This window comes from Gopherus evgoodei, unplaced genomic scaffold (assembly GCF_007399415.2).
Source record: "Gopherus evgoodei ecotype Sinaloan lineage unplaced genomic scaffold, rGopEvg1_v1.p scaffold_38_arrow_ctg1, whole genome shotgun sequence".
Classification (NCBI taxonomy): Eukaryota; Metazoa; Chordata; order Testudines; family Testudinidae; genus Gopherus; species Gopherus evgoodei.
In genome coordinates this window covers 2,117,428-2,134,758 of record NW_022060059.1, presented here as the reverse complement: position 1 = coordinate 2,134,758, position 17,331 = coordinate 2,117,428, and positions in this window count along the sequence as shown.

Sequence of the window (17,331 nt, the reverse complement as noted above, 5' to 3'; positions counted from 1 at the left end):
CCTGTCATTTGGATTGAGAATAGGATCATCATGAGCCTCATAACAAAACTGTCTTGTTTTTTCCGAGGACAAATGAATTGTTGAAGTGCAAACATCGGTTCAAAATCAAGATCCTCTGCTATTGTTGTTGCTTCTTTGACAGTTTCTTCAAATCCTTCATCTGACTGGTATTTTTTTTAAATATCCCAGCGTTTTATTCAAAATGATCTTTGCCTCGGATATGTCTAAGGTTATGTTCTGCATAACTTTGCTGGTCAAATTAATTTGATTTAGAATATTATGCCAAATAACCGTGCAACATGAAAATTGAAACTGCATCATTTTCTGAGCCAATGTTTCAGCTTCATGTCCAAATGAAGGATCATATGACAAGTCTTGGCCTATTTTGAACAGTGTATCATAAATCTCTCCTGATGAATATCGGAATGGTCTAATAGCATCTATCCTGCTTTCCCATCTAGTTTGACTTAGAGGTTTAAGTGTGAGTTTTTGTTCAAGATACTTCAAGACTGCCCAATGGTGTGTGGAAGCACTAAAAGAGCTGTAAATTGCTTTCACTGTGGTAAAATATGAAATGGCATCTTTAGATGATTTGGCAGCATCACTGACAACTAGACTGAGTGAATGCGCATGGCAAGGAATGAAAAAAGCTCTAATGTTTAAATTCAGTATTCTTTGCTGTAAACCTGCATGTCGTCCATGCATGTTTGAGCCATTATCATACCCTTGGCTGCACATATATTCTAAAGGTATTCCACAGTGTTCCAATCTCTGTAGAATTACATCTGTGAGGGCTTTTCCAGTAGTTTCATTCACTGGTATGAATTCTAGAAAGTGTTCACAAATTTTCACTTCTGCATTTTCATCAGTTTTCAGAAATCGTAAAACTATTGACATTTGCTCGGTTTTGCTCAGATCTTGAGTACAATCAACTATAATTGAGTAATATTTGGCATGTTTCAAATTTAATAAAATTTCATTATGCACTCCATTAGATATTAATTCTATTATCTCATTTTGTGTACTTTTACCCTAATAATGGGTGTGAATCTCTCCATCTTTCAGTCTTCATACATGCTCAGCCATAACATTATCAAATTTTGCCAATAACTCAACAAATTTTAAGAAATTTCCATTGTTATTCTCATATAAAATATCCAAGGATCCACGGAATGCGAGGCACTGTTCGGCTAGGAAATTAATGATTGTCAGTAAACAATCCAACACCGCTTGCCAATGTAGAATTTTTTAATTTAGTTGACGCTGCTGTACCGCATCGATTGTTGTACTGGAATGTAATCGGTTTGACAGCTCAATCCAATTTGTCAATGAGCATAAATGATTTTTTGATGTTTCATGTTCTTTCAAATGCTGATGCAAATTTTGCCAGTCATTAAAACCTGCAGTTGCCAGAAGAATGTCAGAGTTACAGAACAGTTTGCAGCAAAAACAAAAAACTACATCTTTGGTCCATGAATACACTAACCACGATCTATTAATTTGTTCCCTATTTTTCATTTTTTTCTTCCTACTGGATGGCATAAATCAACGATTCGACTCATTAAATGCATATTCAAATGTAGGATCTAGTTTTGAAGGACCTTTTTTCACAATAACCATTTTCATTGCATCAGTAATTATTGTCGGCCATGTTCTTGGATCCGATCCTATGTCAGTCTCTCCACCTTCCAATACTTGTTCTGCAGTTTTAGATTTGGATAACAGTTCTTTGTTTCTGGACTCTTCAGTAGTAAATCTTTAGATGGATTGTGATTGTACGTCTTTATCAGTTAGCGAAGATAATCTTTGATCAGATTGTTGTTCATCTTTATCAGTTGATAAAGGTAATCCTTGGTTTGACTGGTCTTCATTAGTTGATGAATAATCACCTTCAATGCATTGCTTAGAGCTTTCTCCTTGATTGTCGACTTTTGTAAAATACTTTTTTGAAGTACGAAATAGTTTTTCTAATTCTTTTTACCATTTCTCTCTTTGTTGCCAGTAGGCAGCACTGGACAGTCATTTTCATTTTTGTCCCGGCATTTTAGCCCTATAACCACTGGCACCGATGTGAAATGGAAATTAGCACGAATGGTGCTGATAGAGCAGCACAGTACACACACATAATCGTGATTTGAGTGAGCGTATCACAACATGACACGCTATTTTTCACGTCACGCTCCTATTGCACTACTGTACTTGCCGTAGGTAAGGCGCTAGTCATTGGGGTGAGAGAGCTCCCCCTGAGCTCGGATACACACTGGACCCAGCCCAGCTGGCATTTTGCCAGCACTGAGGCCACCCAGCTGGGAGCCCGAGGGGCATGCAATGGAGAGAGCTCTGGGGCTGGAAGAGGCGCTTGGCTTGCTGGACAGATGCTGGCCCTCTCTGCCAGGTCACTCTTCCCCTGCAGGTGGGGAGGCAGAAGGAGACTTCAGGCACCGGCATGCTGTGCGGGGCTGGGGAGGGAGACAGCAGCCTCTGGGGTTCCAGCAGGCAGAAGCTCCCCAGGAGTCCCGGGGACCCTCCTGCCTGGCCCGACTCTTGCCTTACTGTGGATCTGGCCCAAGGTGGATTCATCTCCCATTGCCACTGCTCCCGTGGCTGGGGGTTGGGGCTGCTGCTGGATCCCAGCCCCTCTCATCCTCAGTTTTTGCCTTGGCCCCAGCATGAGTTTGGCTCAGCCCAGGCTGTCGCTTCACTCCCCTCTCCCCTGCCCTGGCAGAAGGTGGTGTAGAAGGGAGGAGGAGGAGGTAGGGGCGGGGACAAACCGAGGAGGAGCAGCCTGCCTGGGCGCCATGTTCCACCCGTCCTTTGCAGCTGGGGCAGGGCCATGCTACCAGCTCCCACCTGGGGAATGGACACTGACCACGGGAAAGCATCAGGGACAAGCCGAGGAGGAGTGGCCCATCCTCTGCAGCCAGGACAGGGCCGCACTACTGGCTCCCGCCGCTCTCCCACAGTCAGCAGCCACCACTCCCCTTGGGCAGGAGCCAGTAGTGCAGCCCTGCCCCGGCTGCAGAGGACGGGTCGCTCCTCCTCGGCTTGTCCCTGCTGCCTTCCCGTGGTCAGCGGCCACTCCCCACCCCCCAGGCGGGAGCCGGTAGTGCAGCCCTGCTCTCCTCAGCTTGCAGCGGCAGGGACAAGCCATTTACTGTTTACAAGCTGTTTACTGCCCCCCCGCCACTGGGGCAGTCAGGATCTAGTCCAGGATGCTGCCTCAGGTTTGAGCTGGAGCCCCAGCATTATGCCGCCCCATATATTTGCCACCCCAAGGACCTGCTTGTTTAGCTAGAGCTGCCCCTGACAATCAGTCAGCCCAGCCACCAGCCTCCTGGCCCTGGTGCCTGGCCTCTCCTCACTCTCTCTGCAGCTTCTATTAACCTCCCTCCACAGGAACTTTACCAGGGCCTGTTGTTCTTTAACCAGCTGCCCCAGACAAGTCCGGAGATACCACTGTGCCTCCCATTGCTTCTGTTGGTTCACCAGGATTTCCTGCAGCACGGTCTTCAGCCTTACATGCTGTCTGTAAGTCCCCTTCTGCTGGGGTGCTGACCTCAGTGTCCAGCCTGGGGTGGCAAAATAACCCTCTGAAAGGAAGACCTCTGCATACTCCAGATCCATCATCCCCACCTTAACTATTTTCTTTAGTCTCTCAGTCGCCCTTGTACTTGGACAATCATCCCCACAGGCTGCTGTCCTCCCCTGATCAGGTTGACCGTGCTGCCTGCATTCTCCACCACTCGTAACAGGGTCCACTCACCACTCTGATGTCTCCTCAGCCTGTCTTGGGAATTAGCTCTGCAGCTGAGTGTGCCCCCTTCAGGTGGTGCATTGCCACCAAGACTCCAGCTCTTGGACCCATGTCTCTCCAAGGACCACAGTGTCCTATTCAGCAACACAGCTCTCCAGCCATGCCACACACTATGCTTCCCCATTTTGGGGGAACTGCAGCCCACTGTTCAGCCACTTCCCGCCAGTGGCAAACTGCAGTCCCACTCTAGCCACTTCCCACATAGCTCCAGCACTCTCTTTACCCTTGTATCGGGACCTCAGTCTGAACCCCACCCCCACCCCACAGCCAGCCAGGAGCTGTCTCTGACTTCCTCAGCTCCTGTTTGCAGCACAGCTCTGTCCAGGGTGCTGGTAGCTTTCTTGGCCCTTCAGGGACACAGTCCTTCCTCCCTGGGCTCCCAGCAGAGAACTGCCTTCCTCTGCCTTGAAACACCTTTTTATATGGGCCTACTTGGCCCTGATTGGCTGCTCCCTTCAGACCTCCTCTGATTTGCTGCCTCCGGGGCGCAGCCTCCCTAGGGCAGCTTTTAACCCCTTGTCCTCCAGTGAGGGGCTACCGCCCCATCACAAGGCCATTAGTTTGTATGTGTTTGAGAACAGGAAGTGTCTGACTCTGTGTTTGTACAGTGCCTAACAAAGTGGGGCCTGATTTGATTGAGGCTTCTGACCACTACTGTAATACAAATAATTAATAATATTTCATAGTGAAATATCAGTGTTTCACCACCTTTTGTTTGTCACCCCTAAAAGGTCTCTTTTTTTGGTGGGGGAAAGGAGTTGATATGAAATATTTTTACAGCACCAAAGTTTTTGTGATAAAAATCTAAATAGCTGCCATAATTATGTTTATTGAAAATGTAAAAGGGGAAGTGTGTAATTCATCAAGCTCACAGTCCTAAAATTGTTCCGTTTGAGCAGACCCCTTGTGACCATCTGGCCCCAGTGAAGTCACATTAAACCCATGCATACAAGGTTGAAGTATTAGGGTCTAAATTTGCACAGAGAACATAGTTATAGCATTATAGCTATAATTTAAAATGAAAAATTATCAAATTTATATGCACTGAACGTAAGTGCCATCTTTGGCCATACATAATAATGTAATGTAAATGATGTATTAGAGTATTCCCTTTATGGCAGAAACAGTTAAAGGAATTCTGGGATCATGTGGTCACAGTATAAAAAGACAGTTTGTTATCAAGAAGGAAAGACTTGATGATTTGGGGGTACAGGTGGAAAAAAAGTTAATGACTCCACACCAAAGATAAACCAAAAATGCAACGGGAGGGTGAAAAAGGGTAGGTGGTTGAAAAAAGACATAAAACTCAGGGTGCACAAACATCCAGAACTCAAGAAGACATCAACTGGTTTTAGATTGTTCAGCACTTCCTTTAAAATAGCATTATTTCTATGTCAGCAGGACCTAGAATCCCCCAACCTAGGGGCCCCAACATAGTAGGCACTGTGCAAACACATAGTAAGAGGCAGTTACTGCCATAAACAATTTACAGTCTGAGTATACAAGATAGATTAATTAAATCCCAGTCCAATGCCTTAATCACAAGACCATCCTTCCTCCCAAATTTGCCAGATTAACAGCCCAGGAAATTTGAAGTCCCCTGTTTAATGATAGGATAGGTACAGAGACAAGGTGGGTGAGGTAATATCTTTAATTGGTCCAACTTCTGTTGGGGAGAGAGACAAGCTTTCAAGCTTCACAGAGCTCTTCTTCAGATCTGGGAAAGATATTCAGAGTGTCACAGTGAAAGCTTGTCTCTCTTCCCAACAGAAGTTGGACCAAATAAAGATATTACCTCACTTACCTTGTCTCTCTAATATCCTGGAACTGGCACAGCTACAAGAGTAATACATACAAGGATAGGTACAGGACAGGCTTCAGGAGTGTACAAGCCCTAGCAATACCCACTATGCTTCATCCTGTTCTGAATGCATGACACTGAGCACTGAAAGACTAGTTAAGTCCATATGACCAGTGCTTTCTATTTAATACATTGTAAGGTTTAATAACAGTGGAGATTTGACCACTTGTTTAAATCCTCTCACCTGAATAGGAAAGGATAGGGACTACCTCTTTTATAGAAGGACAGTCCATTGTCATCTATCACATTAAACAACTGAAAATATTTTAAGAGGAAAGAATGAGCCATGAATGAGATTTCACAGCATCAAATGTAAGGCAATTGAAAAGAAAAAATATAGAAGGATGTTTACTATGCTGGTGGCTCTCTTTTATAGCTAAGAAAGGACTTATGAGGATATTGTATTGGCCAAATATTATAACATGTTATAAACTGAATTAAAAAAAACCTGATGCAACATTGGGGTTGCATGGTTAAGTTAGAGTTAGGACATATAAGAGTTTAAGTTCCTACAGCAATACTATACACGTTCAATGCAGCAAAGATGTTCTATTCCTGTTTTTCTTATTAAATGTGCAACTTAATGTATTTTTCTGTTTAATTTATACCATAAAATACACAGGATGTGAAACAAACCAAAATTACACTGCTGCCATAACAATAGAACTATGTTAATATAACATTAAAGTTGAATTGCATTTTGTGCTGATGTAAAAGCTTACCACAAGCCTGTCCTCTTGGACCCTGTGTGCTATAAAAAGGAATGCAAAAATGTTCAGCCATCTTCAAAATCCACCACCATCCTGCCTTATCTCAGCTTTGCCCAATGTCTTTTTTATTGGGCTCCACTTCTGCAAACATTTCTCACATGAGTAACTTCACACGTTACTAGTCCCACTGGAGTCAATGGGACTACTCAAGTGTACAAACTTACTTATGTGCATGTGTGCAGGATCAGAGCGATAGACCCTAAGCTCCATGGGGAAATGAATGTGTCTTCTTATAGGTTTGTAAAGCGCCATGTAAGTTTATGGCACTATAAAAATAACAAATGTAGAAAGCAACATTTCCTGTGACAATTGTTAAATCTGGTTGCAGTCAAGCTAAGTTTCAAGACTGTTTGGCATGACCTGCATGGCCAGAATCAAGCCAGGTTATAACCAGAATAGAATACAGGGTAGAAAGAAATAAAGACTGCAGTATTTTTATTTATTGTAAACCTTAAACTGTACACTGAGCTATACTATAATCCGATTCAACCACAGAGTTTACTAATTTAATTACATAATCTAGGCTTAACAACCCAAATTTTCAATGTTTCTTTGGTAGCTAAATCCCTTTTTAATTGGCATATCAGGTTACAGTTATTGCCATTGATATGGTATTTTTTAGGACTTTTACAGAAGGGGATGTAAAACACCAAGTAATATTTAATTTTAGAACAAATCTAAATTTCTCAATCTGCAAAGTGGAGCTAATGCTTACCCACCTTTTTAAAGCACTAACCCTGAAAAATTCTATAGCACAACACTTATGTGGTAAGTACCAGTAGGAGCATCATTTCAGATTTGGGCAGTGGGAAACTTAAACTGTAATTCCAGGGGTTACTTAGGCACCTGAAAACTCTAGTGTGTTTTTTTTTAAGAGATAACTTAGAAATTAACTGACAGGGGCACTGTGTCTAATTCCTATATAAAGAAAGAAAAATAAATATTAGACCCAGTCAGGTCTAATACTAACATGTTCTGACATCTTGTGCCAAGTCACTTAAGGGACACTGGTTAGGTATACAATTTTAATGTATATTCTTACTTTGTTACTAACTCTTGAATACAACAATTGAACTCTTGAATACAATAACTGAAACAATTATAGAAAAATTTAGATTACTTTGTATTACTTTTTTGCAGTTCACCAAGCTTGGAATAGATCATTTAAGTTTTGGAAGCAACCTACTAGGCACTGTAAGTTTACACTGCACCTGCCTGGGGTTCTCAGGATATTACACCATTACAAATAATAGACTAAAAACTGAGGGTAAACAGGAGTGAAAGTGACACTTTCAAGTCACTTTCACAGTATTGACAACTCCAAATGTTCAAAAATCATGAATCAGGCTAACCAAAAATGATGAGATTGGCTTTAAAATATAGAAATTATGTAAAAATAATAGATTTGGTGTTCTTTTTATTTGTCTTCTGCTTTTTGAGCCTTTGAGTGCACAGGGTCAATTTTTAAAGCTTTATCCACAGCCAGAAGGGCTAGAAACATAATTTTTCTTTAAGAATGAAGGTTGAAATCATCATATCCACTTGACTCAAGGAGCTGGGGCTTTAAGAAAAACAATAATTATCATGAGACTCATGACAAAATCATGAGAATCAGCAACACTGGTCCCTGACCATTGTGTATAAGATGTGTAGCCCTGGATAAGATGGCCCAGATATTTAAATATGAAGTGTTTAGTTATTGAGCATGTTATCATATGTTCACTGTGATGTTAATATCTATAAGCGGAGGTGCTGATGGCAATAGAAGTTTTACTTGCTTAAGAACTAGAGGATTTGACCCTCCAACTATCTTTCAAGGGGAAGAGCTGCCCAGAGCTCCTATGCCTATTTATGTTCCTTTTCTGCCAGAAATTTTTTTTCTCAACTTTAAAATGTGGGATTTTCTTGGCGTTTGGTTTTAAATGTTCTCCTATGAAAACTGCAACTCACTCACTGTAATGTTGTGTTTAAGAGCCTTCTGGAAAGTAACTAGCCTTTATACAGAAGTCCTTCCCAGTTGCCTGGTACCAACTGCTGGAGTCTCAGAGAAGTGACCTTTGTGGTTTTGCTATCATCTATTAGAGTCTTCTTTTTTGCAGTATGCAGCAGAGAGATAATCTGGTCCAGTGCATAGGGAGCTAGCCCTGAAAGACTTAGGTTCTATTCCCCTCTGTGGACTTCCTGTATGACCACAGGCCAATGCCTTAAGGATGGAGTTTCAAAGGTTTTTGGGCACCTAAAGATGTAGCTAGGCCTCTGGTGGGGTTTACAAAGCACCTAATCTCCTTAATGCTTTTGAAAATCCCACTAGCTGCCTAAATACCTTTGAAAATCTGACCTTTAGTATCTCTGTGCCTCAGTGCCCTATCTGTACAATGGGGATAACAGTACTGCTCTACCTCAGATGGACTGTGAGGAGAAATAGTTTAGACAGTGTGATGTGCACAGATACTATGGTGATGGGGCTGCATAAGTACCACAGATAGAGTGAGAACTTCCTCTATTTTCACCGCTATCCCTTCCCTTGGTTTTGGCCCCTTCTTTTCATGTACACTCCTCAAATTTATCTCTTTTCTGAATGTAAACTTGGCTCATAGGGCTTGGCTATATTTATTCTGAGTCCACTGCAGATGCGAGGGGCGGGGGGAGGTTTCAACACTCACAACCCCCTGCAGAGGGATTCCTGTTTTACAGGCTCATCTAAGGACTTTCTAATCCTTAATTTAATTACCAGCCCTTTCTTATGTTAATCATAGTATCATAGAAAATTAAGGTTGGAAGAGACCTCAGGAGATCTTCTAGTCCAGGAGTCGGGAACCTTTCAGAAGTGGTGTGCTGCTGAGTCTTCATTTATTCACTCTGATTTAAGGTTTTGCATGCCAGTAATACATTTTAACATTTTTAGAAGGTCTCTTTCTATAAGTCTATAATATATAACTAAACTATTGTGTGTAAAGTAAATAAGGTTTTTTAAATGTTTAAGATGCTTCATTTAAAATTAAATTAAAATGAAAAGCCCCCTGGACTGGTGGCCAGGACCCGGGCAGTGTGAGTGCCACTGAAAATCAGCTCGTGCTGTCTTTCGCACGTGTGCCATAGGTTGCCTACCCCTGTTATAGTCCAACCCCCTGCTCAAAGCAGGACCAATCCCAACTAAATCATCCCAGCCAGGACTTTGTCAAGTTGGGCCTTAAAAGCCTCTAAGAATGGAGATTCCACCACCTCCCTAGGTAACCCATTCCGATGCTTCACCACCCTTCTAGTGAAATAATATTTCCTAATATCCAACTGTAACAGAGTGCTTCACTGCTTGTCCCAAAAATCAGTTGGGGACTGCATGATATGCAAGCACCAGTGCCCTTTTGTTCCTTGTCAGTTCTCACCACTGTTTATATACAGTCCATTCCAGCTAGCTCCCTGGGAGCCAGCTAGCTTCTTCAGCCAGCTGGGACCTACCTTACCTGCTTTCTCCCCTCCCTGCTACCTTTATATAGCCTCCTGGCTAACAAGGCCTGCAGATGTTTTTCCTTAAGTCCTTTTGCGAGCTACACCCAGCCAGTACCAATTAATACCCCTTAACTGGAGTTGTGCTAACAGGGGCCTGGCCAGAACCTTTTTGGCCAGCACCCTGTTACACCAAACTAGGCCACCCACACTGCAACTTCAGGCCATTGTTCTTTGTTCTGTCATCTGCCACCACTGAGAACAGCCTAAATCCATCCTCTTTGGAACCCCTCTTCAGGTAGTTGAAGGCTGCTATCAAATCCCCCCTTACTCTTCCCTTCTCCAGACTAAATAAGCCCAGTTCCCTCACCCTCTCCTCATAAGGTATGTGTCCCAGCCCTCTAATAATTTTTTTTGCCCTCCCCTGGACTCTCTCCAATTTAGCCACATCCTTTCTGTAGTGGGGGGTGTACCTATTGGGTTCTGGGAAGTGCTAAAGGATCCCGCCCCCAGCCTAAGGGGAGGATCTACAGGACCTCAAAACGGAACTGATTTTGGGGGACAACTAATAAAAGAACAGGGACAGGAGTTCGGTCAGAGGATCAAAAGAAAGGAGCCTGATGGGGACACCGAGCAGAGAACCCTGGACAGCGCCCACTGCTCCTCGAAGGTGTCAAGGGTGTAGTGGGGGGTGTACCTATTGAGTTTCTGGGAACTGGATGGGCAGAAGCCTGCCCAATGCTAAAGGATCCCATCCCAGCCTAGGGGGAGGATCTACAGGACCTCAAAAACCCAACTGAGTTTGGAGGACAACTAATAAAAGAACAGGTACAGGAGTGTGGTCAAAGTGTCATAAGAAGGGAGCCTGATGGGGACACCGAGCAGAGAACCCCGGACAGCGCCCACTGCTCCTCGAAGGCATCAAGGGTGTAGTGGGGGGTGTAGCAGGGCAGTTTCCCTGTTCCTGAGAGAAAAGGTTAGGCTGACTAGGGAAGCAGCCACAGCTGAGGCCATGTCCCAGTCAGGCCACAGCTGGCCTTATAAAAGGGCTGTGAGCCAGGGGCTAGGTCAGTGTCTCTCTAGGTGTGGAGGGAGAAGGACCTGCCTGCCTGTGAGAGAAGGATACCTGAACTGGAGCAGTACTGGGGAATAGGGCAAGGGAGCGGGGGAGCTCCAGCCTGGTAAACCCCCAGGCTGCAGGCCTTATGCAAGGCCTAAAGAAAGATACTGGAGTTAAGTAGGGGCAGCTGGTCCAAACCCCACTTGCCAATGATGAGTGGCCTTTTACAGACTGCAGTTTGCCCCAGTGAGCGGGGGCTAGATAATGACTGGCAATGGCCACTGAGACAAGGTGCAGATAGAGGGTTGGGGGTTCCCCTGGGAAGGGAGACCTAGATGGTGGGTTACTGCTGGGGTAGAGGGGTATTGGGGTCTAGGAGGGACACGGGGGCCAGCGGCGGGCAAGACACTGGCCAGGAGGAGGCGCTCTTTATGCTGGAGAGCTAATTCCCAAGATGACCAGCAGGAGGTGCTGCGCCAGTGAGTCCTTTGCCTGGCTATAGGGTGTTCAAAACTGGCTGCAGTACTCCAGATGTGGCCTCACCAGTGCCGAATAGAGGGGAATAATAATTTCCCTTGATCTGCTGGCAATGCTCCTACTAGTGCAGCCCAATATGCTGTTGTATGAAATTCAATATGCCATTAATCACCCTGCCTCTGTTTGTAAACAAAATACTGACTCTCTGCCCCAGGGACACAAACTGGGAGCAGCTCCTCTCTTCTGTGAACTCTGATTCCACACTAATGATGTGCAGTTAAGAGCTCCCCTGGGGAGCACACCTCCTGTACAAAACTTGGAGTGGGGGGGGGGGAACAGGAGTCCCCCAACCCATCTAAATGGTTCCATTGAGTACCAGAAATAGTCTCTTGGACTAGTGATTGCCCTTTTCTTTCTTTCTTTCTTTCTTTCTTTCTTTCTTTCTTTCTTTCTTTCTTTCTTTCAGCACCAATCCTGTAACAAGCTCCATGTGAGCCTAGATTCCCTACACTCTTCACTGAAATCAGGGTGTGCCAAGACAGATCCAGTTGTGGGATCCATCCCTAAATCTTTAATATTGTTTTGGAATTTTGAGCAAAAATGACCTATGTAGTACTGTAACCCTATTTCCCTGTTTTTTTTAATTAAGACATACCATTTTGGAGGTAAGACTTAAAGAACTTTAAAAAAAAATCAACATTGAGGAAGTCAAAGCATACAAAATATTATGCAGTAGTAACAATCTGAGAATTGTTCAGAATGGTGTAGAATAGTGTAATGAGTCTCAAGCCTTAACAGAATTCTTGTTCCTTCTTGGGTAAAAACTTCTCAGGTTTTATTTATTTTTTCTGTCTCTTTTTCTTAGCCATGGAAGCCACTTAGATTAAATAGAGGTTTCCTAAAAGTACAGAAAGGAAACAACTAATATCCCTACTTTAATGTATAGCATCTTTCCAATTTGCACATGGAAGAGAATGTGGAAACATGGTAATGCAAAAGGTTCGTAACAATTTTTTATTTCAAGCTTGTGATTTACTACAAGCCGCTTCTATTCATCTGGAAATGATCCCCTTTGAGACTGGTCATATGTTGGATTTAAACCTATTGTTGAACATCCACAAGGGGAATCCTTAGTGGCAGCTGATAACTTATTGATCACCTAGTTTCCTCACAGGCTTAGGATAATATAGAAGCACATTTACATACCAGTTTGATATGCTCATCAATCACTAACTTATTAAAACAGCCCCTATTGCTGATATGCAACTACATAATTCCTGTATTAGAAATTTTAAAACATGGTTGGTGAATTTACCTATTGAGGTCTGATGTCCAGTTTGTGATTTCTATGCAATAAAAAGTGAATGTTCCTAAGTTGAAGGTCTGATTACATAATACAATTATAGTGTATTTCCACAGTCCTTGAAGGACAATACAGTGCAGAAAGTACATGCATTCTGAGATCTTACTTGCTTAAGACTAAGCTACACAGTATAGAAGAAACAAGAGGCATCTGGTGCCAAACCCAGTTAAATTGATACGTAACTATAGTAGCAAAAGTATTTACATCATAAACTCAGTGGAGGAAGAATTCTATTGAAAAGGAATCTACACCTCTGGAATTTGGTGATTAGAAATCAATTAGCTATACAAAAAACTCTCCTCAATAGGGTGATCATATTTCCCTATACTGAATACGGAACAAGTTGACTGAACCCCTGTTAAAAAGAAATACTGTGTAGTTGGATTATTTTTATTTACCTCCTTATCTTTAAGGCTTTAGTGTTAACACGGGGAGAGGTGACACACACATCCCTACACTCCCCCCCAACACACACACGGGGAGAGGTGATACACACACACAATCCCATACATCTCTCTCATGGGGAGGGCGAAGTGATAACGCAGAGAGAGGACAGCAAGAGGTGGAGCACGTAAAGGGCCGATGGATGGGCAGGAGAGGCGATGTGTAACCAGCCGCTGCCTGGCACCTGCCTGCACTCACCAGCCTCCATGGCTTGCAGCGCACAGCCAATGCTCTCTGGAAGTGGGAGAGGAGGCCAAGAGCTGGCACGTAACAGAGGCTGTGCTGACAGACTGGCAGGGGGTGTGGCTGGCCCCACGCAGTACATCTTTGCCCCACTACCAGCCTTGCACACCCACTTCCATCGACAGCCACTGGATTCCCCCACTCACCAGTGGTGGGCAGGCAGCTGGCATGCAGGGATCCAACCAGCAGCAGGAACCGCCAGTACTGATGGGGGTGGGGGGACACACAGAAAATATGGGACAATTTGCCTGTTTTTAAGAAAAAGTAGGGACAACAGTAGTAGGGCTTAAATACGGGACTGTCCCTTTAAAAACGGGATGTCCGGTCACCCTACTCAAGAACAGAAGATGACCAGATCGAGATGCATGGTAAAGCCAGTGACATGTCCAGATCTAAAATGTGTTGTTAAAAATTTAAACTTCAAGTGGATGAGATGTTCAGGGGCAGACAGAAAAGATATAGAGATATGCTTTTTTAAGAAGTCTGTGTCAGCCAGTAGCTTTACAATGAAGCACAGAATGGGAGAGTGTCATGTACTCCTTGTACATAGTAGGTTGCAGGGTTTCTACTAGCAGGTCAGGCTTCTATACTAGATTTGGACTGGATACAGATCATGGAAAGAAACACGAAAGATGTGTTCTCCTTAAGATAAATGCACTGCCAGATATGGCCGTTACCAGTTCAGATAAGGATGGCGCCTTCTAATGGTGGAACATTATAATATAGTTTTAGCATTCCATCACATCTCCTTTTCGTTTTACACTCCTACCATTTACAACACTTACACTATCACACTATCTTTAAAGTTCAGTATGTATCAGTCTGTTAGGTGTCTCTGAATCATACTGATTTTCTAATTACATGATCCAAACATCTTCCAGCTCGGTCATCTGGCTATCTATTAGTTGCAATGACTGGCTGAGGTCAGTTTGGAATCATTGAGTCTTCTTGTTCCGCATTCACCACCTGCAGAGTTTGCTCTGTTGGTTGTTTCATTGAGGAACAAACTCAAGATGTCAGCGGTTTCTATTGAACTCTCCACTGTCAGTCTCAATCACATATGATCTAGGGTGATTACTTTTCTTTATGACAGCTGAAGTTCTTCCTTTTTCTTCATCCAGTTTAACACAAAGACAGTCATCAGGTTCTAGATCTGGCAGTTCTCTGAGTGACATCTCTCAAGGTCACTTTTTGTAGATGATGTAGTAGTCTCTTTTCTGACACTACTCTGTATGAGTCCACAGCATCAACGTACACCTTTATGTCATCTTCAAGCTCATAAGTAGTTGAGTGCAATGCTTGGCTCTGTGACCGCATATCTGCTACTACCAGATTTTTCCCATGAGCATATTTAGATTAAAATTGCATTAACCTTATCACAAGACATTGGCATCTCAGCACTGCTTGCTCCAGGTCTTCTCTGTTGAGTGTTACAAGTGGTTTATGATCTGTTATCAGTGAAAAATAATCCAATCCACATAGATATAAGTAAAAGTTCTCAAGTGCCCCTATACTGTACTCATTTTCAATCTATTCATGTAGTTTTTCTGCTTCTGTGAAGGTGAAAGGGAAAAATACACTGGATTTCCACACAGATTCATATTGTTGCAACAATACACCACCTAGGCCATAGCTGTTTGCATCCACACAGACCATTGTTTTTTTTCACATCATAGTACTTGAGAACTGGTGCTATTGAAATAATTTATTTTATACTTTTAAAGGCAATTTATTGATGTGGCCACCATAGCCAAGATGTTTTGATACATTCATTGGTGAATTCAGTCTCAAATTGCTTTTACTTTCTCAGGGCTAGGACTGATTCCATCTTTGTTAATTTTGTGTCCCAAAAACTTGATCTGATGTATATGGAAAATGGACTTTTCCTTATTTAGCTTCTGTCCAGACTGACTGATTAAGCTGAGAACTTCATTGAGGGTTTTGTCAAGTTCTTACATCAATGATCCATACATCAAAATATCACCCACAAAAACTACAACTCCATCTGTGTTTATTAACAGTTTTGCCATCTTTCTTTGAAAAATTTGAGATGCACTGGTAATCCCAAAAATAATCTTTGAAAGCAAAATCTCCCAGAGGATGTGATAAATGTAGACTGATTAGCATTATCTTAAACTAAAGGAATTTGCCAGACTCCACTAAAGAATCCATCTTGGAAAATATAGTAGCTCCTTTCACTTTGGGGAAGAAGTCATCCAGTGTTGAGAAGATATATTTTTCTGACAACTGCTACATTATATCTTTTAAGATCCACACAGATTTATATTTTTCCACGTTTTTGTAATCAGTATCATTGGGGCTCACCATGCTGTTGGCTCAGAGATTTTCTCAATTATGCCAATCCATTCCAATCTCTTTAACTCAGTTTCCACTTTATAAAGCAATTGGATAGGAATCCTGTGAGGTGTATGTACACTAGATGGTTCAGGATTATCTCTTAAAATCATTTGTACTGTATCTCCTTTCAAAAGTCCAATATCACCAAATACTCAGTCAAGTTCTAACACCTTTCTCACTAGGCCCATTATGGCTGCCACACATAGGCGGCGGGTTATATACATTTGCAGTGCCCGAGCACCAGGAATATTCAGGGCTGGGGGCCCCGCTCTAGCAATATTTGGAGCCGGATCTCTCCCCCGGCCCTGCCTGGATTGGGCCCCGGCCCCCGCGGGTCCCCCCCCCGCCGCGTCCCTGCCTGGAGCCGGTCCCAGCCCCCACCTGCCACCCCCCCACCGCGTGTCTCCTCCCGCCACGCCGCGTCCCTGCCTGACAGAAAGCAGCACGCGCCTCTCCCCTGCCTGCTTGCCCTGTGGAGTAGCTCCCAGCAGAACTGCTGTCTGCTGCTCCAGGGTCCTAGTGCCCCCCCATCCATCAATGGCAAGGCAGGCTGCCCTTACCCTGCCCTTCCGCCCCAGCCCTGAGCCTCTCCAACACCCCAAACCCCTCAGCCCCAGCCAGAGCCCTCATTCCCCTGTACCCTAATCCTCTGCCCCAGCCCTGAGCCCCCCAGTATCATGAACCCCTCATCCTCAGCCCCAACCCTCATTCCCCTGCACCCTGATCCTCCGCCCCAGCCCTGAGCCCCCCCGCATCATGAACCCTCATCCTCAGCCCCACAGCCCTCACCCCACACCCCAACCCTCTGCCCTAGCCTTGAGCTCCCCGCATCATGAACCCTTCATCCTCAGCCTCACAGCCCTCACCCCACAGCCCAACCCTCTGCCCTAGCCCTGAGCCCCCTCCTGCATCATGAACCCCTCATCCTCAGCCCCAACCCTCTTTCCCCTGCACCCTGATCCTCCACCCCAGCCCTGAGCCCCCCCGCATCATGAACCCTCATCCTCAGCCCCACAGCCCTCACTCCACACCCCAACCCTCTGCCCTAGCCTTGAGCTCTCCGCATCATGAACCCTTCATCCTCAGCCCCACAGCCCTCACCCCTGCACTCCCTCCTATCCCCAAACCCCCTCCCAGAGCGTGCACCCCCTCCCAGAGCATGCACCACCTCCCCCTTCCTACACCCCCACCCCCAGCCCAGAGCCTGCACCCAAACTCCATCCCAAAGCCTGCACCCCTCACCCCCTCCTGCATAGTCACCCCCTGCCTCAGCCCGGAGCCTGCACCCGCACCCAAACTCCATCCCAAAGCCTGCACCCCTCCTGCACCCTAATCCCCAGCCCAGGACCTGCACCCCAGACTTCCCCCCAAAACCCCGCCCAGAGCCTTAGGCAGGTGGAGGTGGCATTTGGGGGGGCCGAGTTGAGGGGACGGGTTCTGGGCACCACCAAAATTTCTACAAACTTGTCACTCATGCTGCCACACTGTGGCTGAGAA